This window comes from Amblyraja radiata, chromosome 4, assembly GCF_010909765.2.
Source record: "Amblyraja radiata isolate CabotCenter1 chromosome 4, sAmbRad1.1.pri, whole genome shotgun sequence".
NCBI lineage: Eukaryota > Metazoa > Chordata > Chondrichthyes > Rajiformes > Rajidae > Amblyraja > Amblyraja radiata.
Window position 1 is genome coordinate 75560374 of NC_045959.1, and position 12164 is coordinate 75572537.

General features: G+C 45.7%; 1 protein-coding gene across 7 annotated transcripts in view; it reads left to right on the forward strand.

The window, feature by feature from the left end:
* Nucleotides 1-12164, forward strand: part of fam110b (family with sequence similarity 110 member B) — a 150383-nt gene that overhangs the window by 123194 nt on the left and 15025 nt on the right. Inside the window, exons 1-2 of one of the 7 annotated variants that reach the window (XM_033019762.1) lie at nucleotides 4678-4688; nucleotides 5419-5426. The exons of the other annotated variants lie outside the window; for them this stretch is intronic. The gene's annotated coding sequence lies outside the window, so the exon portion shown is untranslated. Of the gene's footprint in view, nucleotides 1-4677; nucleotides 4689-5418; nucleotides 5427-12164 lie in introns of those variants that run through there. 7 annotated transcript variants of the gene reach the window in all.

The following is a 12164-nucleotide window of genomic DNA, read 5'->3' on the forward strand; positions in this document are numbered from 1 at the left end:
TACAGACTTCATAGCATTCTTCAAAGAAATTGTGTATCATGCTTAAGCTGGGTTATTTGCAGATGATTACAAGAAATAGACAGTGTTTTCATTTTGAAGGCAGCATAGATCACGTTTTGTCCCAGACGTGATGAGAGGATTTGTGCTTTGACCTCCAGGGCGACAGAGTTTTCACATGACTGGTTTTGAATAGGCTGCTACATTTCAGTATCAAATGTATAAGGGGATTTTATTTAAGCTTTTTATAACTTGACTTGTGTAAAAACACAGTTGTGATTATTAATACTCTTTTTTTTTTTAATGTTCCACAATGTGTTCTCATCCCTATAATTCACATCCAAAGGTGCAGTCACGTTGCTATTTACAATGTCTGAAAGTTAATAGATTACAATGCAATAATTGTAATAGTTGTACAGGGACTTAAACTTTATGTAGCATAAATTTTACTATTTACGTGTCAGAAGAACTGATGCAAAACACTTGCACAGTATTTGCTCAGACTGAATGTGTTTCTATTTTATAGGTTTGTTTAATTTAGGCTTTTGTGTTTCCTGTGCAGATTGATGAATTAAAAGTTATTTGTTCTGTTGAGTTCTCCAAATTTATTGCATTACTTTGGGAATTCTCTAAGTATCATTATACAGTTAATGTTTAAATTAAGATTTCCTTTTAAACTGAAGAAAGAATTTGTTTATACAGCTTCTTCCCCTCTCTTGGAGTATCCCAAAGTGGGTGCAGTCAGTATCGTTCCTTCTGGTGTACTTCTGTCGTGTGAGCAAAGCTAACAGCAAACTTTCATTCAGAAAGGTAGAGAAAGATAAGTTTAAATGGCTGTTGGTGATGCCAATTTAGAAATAAATTTCAGACAGAGTGCCAGGGGACTCTTGAAAACATATCGTGAAAAAGGTTGTCAGATACCCAGTTTTTATTTTTATTTTTGTGTGGAGGAGGTGGCTTAGTTTGCCAGCTGTGGTAACCAATCACTCAGTCAAGAAAATAGTCAGCAGTAAGACATTTCTTCCCTAATTATGAGAAAAACGGACATCTTCAAAATCATTTATAATTAGAAGCAACTTTTAATCTGCCTATCTCCCTATATTCATTCTCCAAGACTTCATCCATTTTTCTACCTATGCCATTAGTTCCAATATGTGCATTGATCTCTGGCTGCTCATCCTACCCATGAGAAATTTCTGCAACCGCTCGAACGTTCTTTATCTTTGCATCATCCTGGTGTCTCTTTTGCATCCTTAGAATCGTTTGTCTGCCCCTCAACTATCGAGTCTCCCATCACTGTAGCTCTTCCTGTCTACCCTTCCCTGCTGTGCATCAGTGCCATCATGTTGCCACAGATCTGGCTGCTAGATAAAGTCTCCTTCCACTGCTACTCTTCTGAAAGGCCACACTCTCCACCGATATCTAAAAATGATTACGGTGCCAATAACAAGTGAGGGGAATTGCCACAGGCCATTCCTACTCCTTCTCTCTTGCTACTGTCTGCACCTTGGGTGCGACCATCTGACTGCTATCTATGATACTCTCAGCATCACGGGTGCTCCTGAGACAGTCGCAGTGGGAGCATAAAACAGTATTTTGTAGGAGGAGCATACAACAGCCCTAATTTCCATCCTGGCCACAAAGGCTAAAGAAGTTAGAAAGACCTTATCTTGCCATTCCGCTGCTCTGCCTTCTTGCCAAAACCTTGCATGTCAAAGCCTCTGCAATTAATACACAAACACTTAACTGGGAACTCAAAAACAGCCACTATCACAATGGCTATTCAGCTAGAGTCGGTCTCCTTGTTACCTGATTCCAGGAGCTGAACTTTAATGGCTGATTTTTAAATCTCCCACGCTGCTTCTCTTTTGTAGCTCTCCAGTAGTTTGTGAAACTTGTGAAAGAGTTGGCTAACTGATGAACTAAGGGTTGTTTGAATGTTGCCAAACAAACAAGAAATTGGAAGGGTATTGAGAGAAGTTTGAGATGTCACATGTGGGCATCATTAGAAGGATCAGTAAGTGATGGGGAAAGAGTATCCAGGCAGTTTGGAAGTGCAATAGCGAGGCAGTTGTAGACAGGGAGTACACAGGAAGTGAGCAGGAGATATGAATGGAAATGGACAGTACTGAAGATGGTAAGGTTGGTCAGGTAGCCACTGGGAAGGTTGGTGTGGAGACACAAAAGGCTGGAATCTAGAGCAAAAAACAAACTGCTGGAGGAACTCAACAGGTCAAGATCAAGATTCAAGAGAGTTTATTGTCATGTGCCCCAGATAGGACAATGAAATTCTTGCTTTGCTTCAGCACAACAGAATTATAGAAAGCATGAATACAGAACAGATCAGTGTGTCCATTACCATTGTAGCAAGCAGCATCTGCAGAAGGAAATGGACAGTTGGGGTTTCGGGTCACAAACCTTTGCCTAAACAGACAGAGGAGGGGAAGTAGCTTGGATAGAGAGGCGATGGGTGTTGGACAAGGCGTCCATTCCCTTACTGAACTGATGGCATTGATCACATCTACTACCAGAATGTTACCAAATGCAAACGAGCGGCGGTATAGCACCTCATATTGCTCTATAATCTGACGGCATGAACATTGAATTTTCTAATTTCAGTTAACCTGCCCTATCTCTCACTCCCTCTATTCAGATCCAGATCCTCCCATAAGTAACCCTTCTTTCCCACAGCACCGTCCCCCTCTCATCCAGATTCTTTCCCCATCCACCCCATTGCCCATCACCCACACACTCCTTCATTGGGTCACCTCAGTTTCAATTTAGTTTATTGTCACGTGTACCGAGGTATCGTAAAAAGCTTTTGTTGCAGGCTAACCAGTCAGCGGAAAGACAATATGTGATTACTGATTACAATCGAGCCATTCACAGTGTTCAGATACATGATAAGGGAATAACGTTCAATGCAAGATAAAACCAGTAGAGTCTGATCAAGGATAGTATGAGGGTCTCCAGTGAGGTAGATAGTAGTGCAGGACTGCACTCTAGTTGTGGTAGAATGATTTGGATGCCTAATAACAGCTGGGAAGAAACTGTCCCTTCCTGCCACTGTTCCCACCTTCCTCGTATGGTGCCATACTTCACCTTCCTTTCCCATCAGATTCCATCATCTGTGTCCTTTGGTTTCTTCTGATCACGTCCCATCCTCTCCACTGGCTGAATTGCAAGAGGATTTGAGTTTAGGACCAAGGAGGTCCTACTGCAGTTGTACAGGGCCCTGGTGAGACCGCACCTGGAGTATTGAGAGCAATTTTGGTCTCCTAATTTGCGGAAGGACATTATTGTTATTGAGGGAGTGCAGCGTAGGTTAATTCCCGGGATGGCGAGACTGACGTATGATGAAAGAATGGGTCATCTAGGCTTATGTTTGCTGGAATTTAGAAGGATGAGAGGGGATTATATTGAATAGAAACATATAATTGGATTGGATAGGCTAAATGCAAGAAAAATGTTCCTGATGTTGTGGGAGTCCAGAACCAGGGTTACAGTTTAAGAATAAGGCGAGGCCATTTAGGACTGAGATGAGGAAAACCTTTTTCACCCAGAGAGTTGTGAATCTGTGGAATTCTTTGCCACAGAAGGTAGTGGAGGCCAATTCACTGGATGTTTTCAAGAGAGTTAGGTTTAGCTCTTCGGGCTAAAGGGAATCAAGGGATATGGAGAAAAAGCCGGAATAGGGTACTGATTTTGGATGATCAGCCACGATCATATTGAATGGTGGTGCTGTCTCGGAGGGCTGAATGGTCTACTCCTGCAACTATTTTCTATGTTTCTATGACTTCATCCACCATTCTACCTTTCTCACCTGGATCCACCTATTACATGTTTAAGAAGGAACTGCAGATGCTGGAAAATTGAAGGTAGACAAAAATGCTGGAGAAACTCAGCGCGTGAGGCAGCATCAATCGCCATTGATGCTGCCTCACCCGCTGAGTATCTCCAGCATTTTTGTCTACCTCCACCTATTACATGCAAGCTCTCCCACCCCCACCTTCTCCCCACTTCTTTAGTACGAGCTATCTGGCAGTTGACTGTTTTAGATACTGTTTCTCGAGAGTAAAGATAGAAAGGTGATTGGATTTTAACAAGGCAACAGGTTCTGGCTTGGTCTGGCAAGAACTTTGTAAGATTGGCCCTAGACTGTAGCTCTTATCTAAGAACAGAATTTTTCCAGTGATTACCTCTACTACTTCCAACTTCTCTCACCTCAAATTTGTAATAATTCCCATTATATCACAATCCATTCTCTATCTGGGCACATTGCAGGAAGTATTAGCCTTCAAATGTGAAGTAAAACTATTAACGTTCGATCAGGTTTGCAGAGGTATCTGTAAAGGTCACTTCATTACTTGGAAGAGAGAGTTCTTCCCATTTCCTTGCTAATATCACTCGTGACTGATCATGCATTTATTTGACATTCCTAGGACCTAGCCATACCCTTTCTAGCTGTGGTATTTCTTAAATTGCAGCAACACCTTCAGAATAATTCATTGCTGGCTTGACAATTGGGCCTAAATGAGAGTGCGCCAAGATGCTGTATAACTCACAATTATTTATTTTCAAAGTATCTGTATCCGGACATGTAATTTTACAGAAATATTCTCGGTGACCTTGACCATCCAATGTTATAACTTGCAATCTTATAAATGTTTCAAAAACCTTGATGTTCCAAAGTGCAGCGGAACTAATTAAGTACCTTATGTTGCAAACAAGACAGTCCCACAAACATCTTTGAAATAAATGTGTAAGAAGGAACTGCAGATGCAGAGCCTCCGCTCAGTCCGCCTAAACCTACCTGATCTGCTCCCTCCCATTCCCACACCGACCTTTCTTGTCCTCAATCAATCAATCAATCAACCTTTATTGTCATCTTGCAAAGCAACAGTTGTACAGTGCAAAATGAGAAGACGTTTCCCAGGGAATACCAGAGCATTGCACATGAAACTTAAAACATTTCACACATAATAACAGTAAAAACAATCCAGTCCCTGATGAAACAGTATAAATAGTTAAATGCAGGTAAAACAGCAACATTAAAATACAGTAAAAATAATAATGAAAATGTCCAGGGCAGCTGATTTGAGTGGCCAGTGCCAGAGTTATTAAAATGTCAGTGCAAAGCAGCAGAATCAGGTGACTGAGTACAGAGTGACTGTTTAGCAGCCTCACAGCCTGTGGCAGGAAGCTGTTTAGCAGTCTGGTAGTCCGGGCTTTGAAGCTACGGTATCTCTTGCCTGATGGCAGGAGATCCAGGTGTGTGTGGAGGGGGTGCAGTTTGTCCTTAGCTATTCTCAGAGCTTTTTCAGACAGCGGCTCTGGAACAGTTCTTGTACCGAGGGTAGGGAGACGCCAATGATCCTCTCTGCTCCCCTCACTACCCTTTGCATAGCCTTCCTGTCTGAGCAGTTGCAGTTGGAGTACCACGTGTTTATGCAGTACGTGAGTACAGACTCCACCGTGCCCCTGTAAAATGTCCTGAGGAAGTCCTGGGGCTCTTCCATTGTCAGAATAGGGCCCATCGCAAATTGGAGGGACAGCACCTCGTATTTCGCTTGGGCAGCTTACACTCCAGCGGTATGAACAATGACTTCTCCAGTTTCAAGTAACCCTTGCTTTCCCTCTCTCTCCATCCCTCCTGCTTCCCAGTTCTCCAACCAGTCTGACTGTCCCTGATAATATTTGATCTCTGGTTGCTTTGTTGTTAGCTATTCCTATCTAACAATGATCTATTCTACATTTCCCTTAAACCTCATCTCTTTTGATGCCTTGTTTTCACACCTTTTCCTTACCTCTGTGTATCCCTCTTCCCTGATTCAGTCTGAAGAAGGGTCTCGACCCAAACGTCACCCATTCCTTCTATCCAGAGATGCTGCTTGTCCCACTGAGTTACTCCAGCATTTTGTGTCTATCATTGAAATAATAAATTTACAAGTATCTGTATCTCACCGTACCTGTGCATATGATAATAGACTTAAACTTGAACTTGATTAAAAGCAAATGAACTAGTATTTGTACTGCCAAAGCAAAATACTGCAGGTTGTAGATATCTCAATCCAAGTAGAAAATGCTGGAAATTCTCAGCTGGCCAAGGTGTGGCTGTGGAGAGATGCAATGAATATACAATACAATACAATACAATACCGTTTATTTGTCATTTGAACCTCACATGAAGTTCAAACGAAATTTGGTTTCTGCAGTCATACAAGAAAAGAACCAAGACACACACCAACACAATTTACACAAACATCCATCACAGTGAATCTCCTCCTCACTGTGATGGAAGGCAAAGTCTTGTCTCTCCCCTGCTCTCCATTCCTCTCCCGAAGTCAAAGTCAAAATATCTTGGTCTATGACCTTGTGCCAATTTTAAGTAGCTGCTAGAGCAAGTGGAACCCGTTGTGTCCTGTTCCCCCAACGTAATATTCCAGCACACCCATAGCCCCCAACTGCACAGGAGCGGCTGAGGGGTTCCCGTTGTGACGCCAGAGATCCCCGTTGTGACGCGAGTCACGGCAACCCTCCCCCAACTGCGCCAGCCCTCTTCTGACCCCTAACCTCCATTCCCCTTCATCCCCCAGCACTCCCTCCCTCTCCTCTTCACCCTCCCTCTTCTTTCTCCTGTCTTCTTCCCGTCACCCATTCCATCCCTCACCTCTCCCTTCCTCTCCTTTCCCTATCCTCAGTCACTCCCTCCTTCCATAATCCCTCACCCTCTATCTCCCCTCCTCTCCCTCTACCTCCCCCGCTTTCCTCTCCCTCCCTAATCCCCCCCAGACGCCCTCCTCGCCGCCCCAGGATCTCGATATAAACCACCGCCGTCCCGTTTTCACCAGCAGGGCATCGATAAATTTGTTCTTGAGGCGGAAGCTGTCGGGGGTGAGCGAGCGCCCTGGAGCCGGCAGGGAGGAGGGGGGTGGGTGGGAGCGAGCGTCTTGGAGCCGGGGGAGGGCGAGGGGGCTGTCAGGGGCGGGGGCTGTGGGGAGGGGGGGGTGAGCGTGCGTCCTGGAGCCGGGGAAGGGCGAGGCCGAGGGTCGGCATCTTCTTTTAAATAGAAGGAAACTTACCCGTGGAGCCGTCGGGTCGAAGTTGTGACAGGGATAAAAAGATGGCGGTCTGAAATTGCCGTGCTGTGGACGCGTGGGATGTTCTTTGCGACGCCTGACAAGTAAAGATGGCAAGTGGGGGCGGGGCAAGTGTTTTTTTTAAAGTTTTAAACGCCAATAGCGTAAAATATACCATGAACGAAACTTGTTTAATTTACATCACAGGACAATGGTGAGTAAGGTGGGCCAAAAATTGTAACGCTATCGTGTACCGTTTTTGCGCAAATACAAACCGGGCAAACAAACAGACAAACAAACAAGATAGACAGACACAGCAGGCACGTGCCGTCAGGGTAGGCAAGGTAGGCACTGCCTACCCTGACTAAAATTATAAAATGGTAATTATTAAATATAAATAGTAAAGGCACGGGAGAATTGTGCCTACCTAAGAGATCGATCTCTTAGGTAGGCATAAATCGCCCGTGCCTTTCATCCGCAGCACTTGTAACACGCGAAAGTATGTGCAGCTCACGTGCCGTCGATGCTGCTTCAAGGCTTCACGACAAGGAGCTGAAGGCAGCTGAAATTCTGCCTTTGCACTGTGGACTGCATACTGTGCATGTGCAGCAGCCTACTGAGCATGCGCAGCGTAAGTTTCTTGGCAGGTTTTTCAATCATGGATTGCCATTAGCTTAAGTGTATCTTAAACAAAGAGAAGAATGGAGTTTGTGTACAAATAATGTGGTAAGTAAATTTCTTTGAGCTATATGTTTTTAAATACCGTATTTCATGGCATATAAGACGCTATTTGTTACCCAAAAATAAGGCACGAAAATTTACTGCCGCCGGGAGCAGGACATAGCCTCACTTGCTGCACTGGGTGACACTGCATGGTATTCACTGTCCGGTTCGTGTCTTTCAATGTAGGGGACCAGCTCAAGAGCGGGTCAACGGGCGATGGATAACAGGACAGTGGGCGGTGGAGTTTAATCCTGTATCAGTGCGATCAAGGGACCAATTGAGGTTACTCGCGCTGACACAGGAGTAAACTCCATCGCCCACTGTCCTGTTATCCATTGCCAGCTGACCCGCTCTTGAGCTGGTCCCCTCGCTGTCCGGTCTACATTGAAAGACACGGACCGGGCAATGAATGCCATGCTGTGTCACCCAGCGCAGCAAGTGAGGCTATGTCCTGCTCCCGGCGGCAGTCGGAATTTAAGGATTTGCGGGAAGTGGCTGACATGAGCGAGGCCGGCGAGCGGCAGGTGAGAGATGTTCAGACAGAGAGCACTGCCAGAGATGGGGCCGGCAGAAGGCGATGAGGTGGCGGCCGGTTCCGCTGTCCAGTACCAGTGGCCGATCGCACCCACCCGAGCTACTTCCCTCCCCGGCCACAATGCGATGGCTCCGCGCCCGGAGCGCTGCGGCAGCGGTGAGTGAGTTACTGGCATGATCCCCGACCCCTCCTTCTCAACGCTCCTGCCCTCCCAGCAACTTTACCCCTGGCCAGACCCCACACGCTGTGAAGGGAACTCTTCTCCCAAATTGGTCCCTTGAACTATTATTGTCATACAAGATCACAACTGATTCAACCTGTGTGCTCCCGTTGGGAGCCTTGGGCAAATTGAATTGTTACTTTCTTTATTTTTAATTTTTAATTTTTTTGAGCGTGAGAAATTCTATGTCCCGCCAGCCTTCTTTCAAAACTTAGCAACTCAAAATGGGGGTGCGTCTTCGACGCAGGTGCATCTTCATTGCCGGGAAATACGGTACTTTATTAAGAGATATGGCTTTTGAAGACTTTATAAAAGTCGACTGACAGTTTATGGAGAGGAGAACTATCTGCGCATGCGTGGTTTAAGATTTTTTGGAAGCCGACTGACTGCCTACCCTGAGTAATTACGGCACGTGCCTGAGACTCAGACACAGACAAACAATAGCCTACTCTGTGGCTGATTGCCGGGTCAAATTTGCTCCAGGCGGCCGAGGCTCTGTAACTCTGGACAGGCAGGAGATTAATTCCCATAACCAACTTCTGAGGTTGACTTTGCAAACCGATGTCTCCGCTCCTAGGCTACCTAGGTGGACCGTTCTGGTACTGTTGGAGGCCGTGGTCTCTGTTGGTCTGGCAAAATAGATAATCCGGGAAGGCACTGGAACCAAGGATGCTGGAAAATCGGTGGTGGACTTGTACTTCCTGAGGAGTGTACTTCCTGCAGATGCACCATAGAAAGTATACTGTCAGGTTGCATCACAGCTAGATTTTGGAACAGCTCTGCCCAACACTCAAGATATTGCAGAGAACTGTAGATGTAGCCCAGTCTATTACACAAACCAGACATCCCACCATTGACGCCACATCTATTGCACCAGCCCGGCGTGAGGGCCTGAACATCACGCCACCCGGGGCGGCGACTGCGGGTGCTAGGAAGGCCTCGACCACGAGTGAACATCTGGGAAGAACGGAGGGGAGGCTGGCTGGACTATGGTGCCTTCCTCACCTTGGTGCCACTGTGTTATGTTGTGTCGTGGACTTTCAGTGTTTGTGCTTTTTTTTTTAATTCTATTTTATTTTTTATATGTTTTATTATTTATTATTATTTATTTATTTTTATATTTATGATACTGCCTGTAAGGGAAATTCATTTCGTTGTCTCTAACTGAGACAATGACAATAAATTTGAATACAATACAATACAATACAATCTACGTGTCACACTGCTTCGGAAAAGCAGCCAACATAATCAAAGACTTGTCCCATCCCCGCTCCTTGCTTCTCCACCCTGCTTCTGCCTGACAGAAGGTACAGAAGCTGGAAAGTGTGTATCACCAGACTTGGGAACAACTTATTTCCCTTTGTAATTAGGTTTCAAACAGTCCTTCTAGAAGCTAGGGAAAAGCTTTTAGAATTTCTATTTCTGTTTTTTAAACAAGCTTCTGAGGAAATTAACTTTTTTGCACAGTAAAATGTAGGCTCAACCTTAACAACTCATTGGCTGATGCAGTGTTGCCAATTGGTACTACTGATCTTTCTCTGCCCAAGAACTGGCAAACGTGTGGTCTGGTGGTTATTGTTGTAGGAAAAGTCTGTGAAGTTTCAGAACACCGTACCAGAATTATGCATCTCAAAAGCCAAGCCTAAATGTCTTTCCTAGCATTTGGTAAGTTTTACTCGGGAAAACATCCTGAAGAATTGTGCAGTGTTGTACAAAGACTTGAAATTAATGTAGATCAGGGGTCGGCAACCTAGTTGTGCATAGGGGCCGGGTCCTATGTCTGAGCGGTTGGAGGGCCACATCTATCGCCATAGTTAATAAACTTTGACGTATTTATATATTTAAGAAATATTATGTCCACTGAACACAGGAATTAGTTTGAGACACTGGTATTGAAACAACCCTCAAGATCAACTTTGTGTTTATTGGCACTTAACCAGTGAAATTTGAGTTACTGTATTTCCCAGCGACAAAGAAGCCCCCCATTTTGAGTTGCTAAATTTGTGAAAAAGACTGGCGGGACAGGATCAAGGGTTTGGTTCAGCAGAAAGGAAGATGTGAAGCTCCTTCAAGAAGGCAATGCGGACTGGGGAGCCTCCATCTTCGCCAGTCCCACAATGCGCTGTGCGGTTCAGGTCTGAGGGACGGGACTTCCTGGCTCAGGGAGATCACATAACTGGGGGAGAGAGAGTGAGCCCGGGACGGAGCACCCAGCCTTCCGACCAGTAGCTACCTGCCAGCCACCACCTCCACCGGTTGCGCCTGTGCCGAAGGACACCGTGGCTGGCTGGCGGGCGGGCCTGAAGAAGGCGCTGAGGTGGCGGGCGGTTTCACTGTCTGGTCCCAGCCGCCCGAGCTACTGAGTAAATGAATGATTTGCTGGCATGATGCCCGGCCCTCTCCTTCTCAACGCTCCTGCCCTCCCCACAACTTTGCCCCAGCGACCCAGCCAAGTTTGCTACTTTGTGCAACCCAGGCCATGTTGACCCGGGCCAGACTCCCCACCCGCTGTGGAAAGATACTCTCTCCCCCCCCCAGCGGCGCTGTCCCTTTACAGCCGCTTACCTCTTCACACAGTTCCAGGGTCGAAGGCATTCAAGATTCAAGAGAGTTTATTGTCATGTGTGCCAGATAGGACAATGAAATTCTTGCTTTGCTTCAGCACAACAGAATATAGTAGGCATGAATACAGAACAGATCAGTGTGTCCATATATCATTATATAAATATATATACACACATGAATAAATAAAACAGATAAAGTGCAAATAAACACAGAATGGGCTATTAATGTTCAGAGTTTTGTTTGAATTGAGTTTAAAAGCCTGATGGCAGCGGGGAAGTAGATATTCCTGAACCTGGATGTTGCAGTCTTCAGGCTCCTGTACCTTCTACCTAAAGGTAGCGGGGAGATGAGTGAGTGGCCAGGATGGTGTGGGTCTTTGATGATACTGCCAGCCTGTTTGAGGCCGTGACTGCGATAGATCCCCTCGATGGTAGGGAGGTCAGAGGCAATGATGGACTGAGCAGTGTTTACTACTTTTTGTAGTCTTTTCCGCTCCTAGGCGCTCAAGTTGCCGAACCAAGCCACGATGCAACCGGTCAGCATGCTCTCTACTGTGCACCTGTAGAAGTTAGAGAGAGTCCTCCTTGACATACCGACTCTCTGTAATCTTCTCAGGAAGCATAGGCGCTGATGTGCTTTCTTTATAATTGCATCAGTGTTCTCGGACCAGGAGAGATGTTCAGAGATGTGCACGCCCAGGAATTTGATGCTCTTGACCCTTTCCACCATCGACCCGTTGATATAAACGGGACTGTGGGTCCCCATCCTACCTCCTCCAAAATCCACAATCAGTTCCTTGGTTTTGCTGGTGTTGAGGGCCAGGTTATTGTGCTGGCACCATTTGGTCAGTCGTTCGATCTCTCTTCTATACTCTGACTCATCCCCATCAGTGATACGCCCCACAACAGTGGTGTCGTCAGTGAACTTGATGTTGGAGTTTGTACTATGACCAGCTACGCAGTCATGGGTATAGAGCGAGTACAGCAGGGGGCTGAGCAAGCAGCCTTGAGGTGCTCCCGTGCTGATTGTTATCGAGGCTGACACC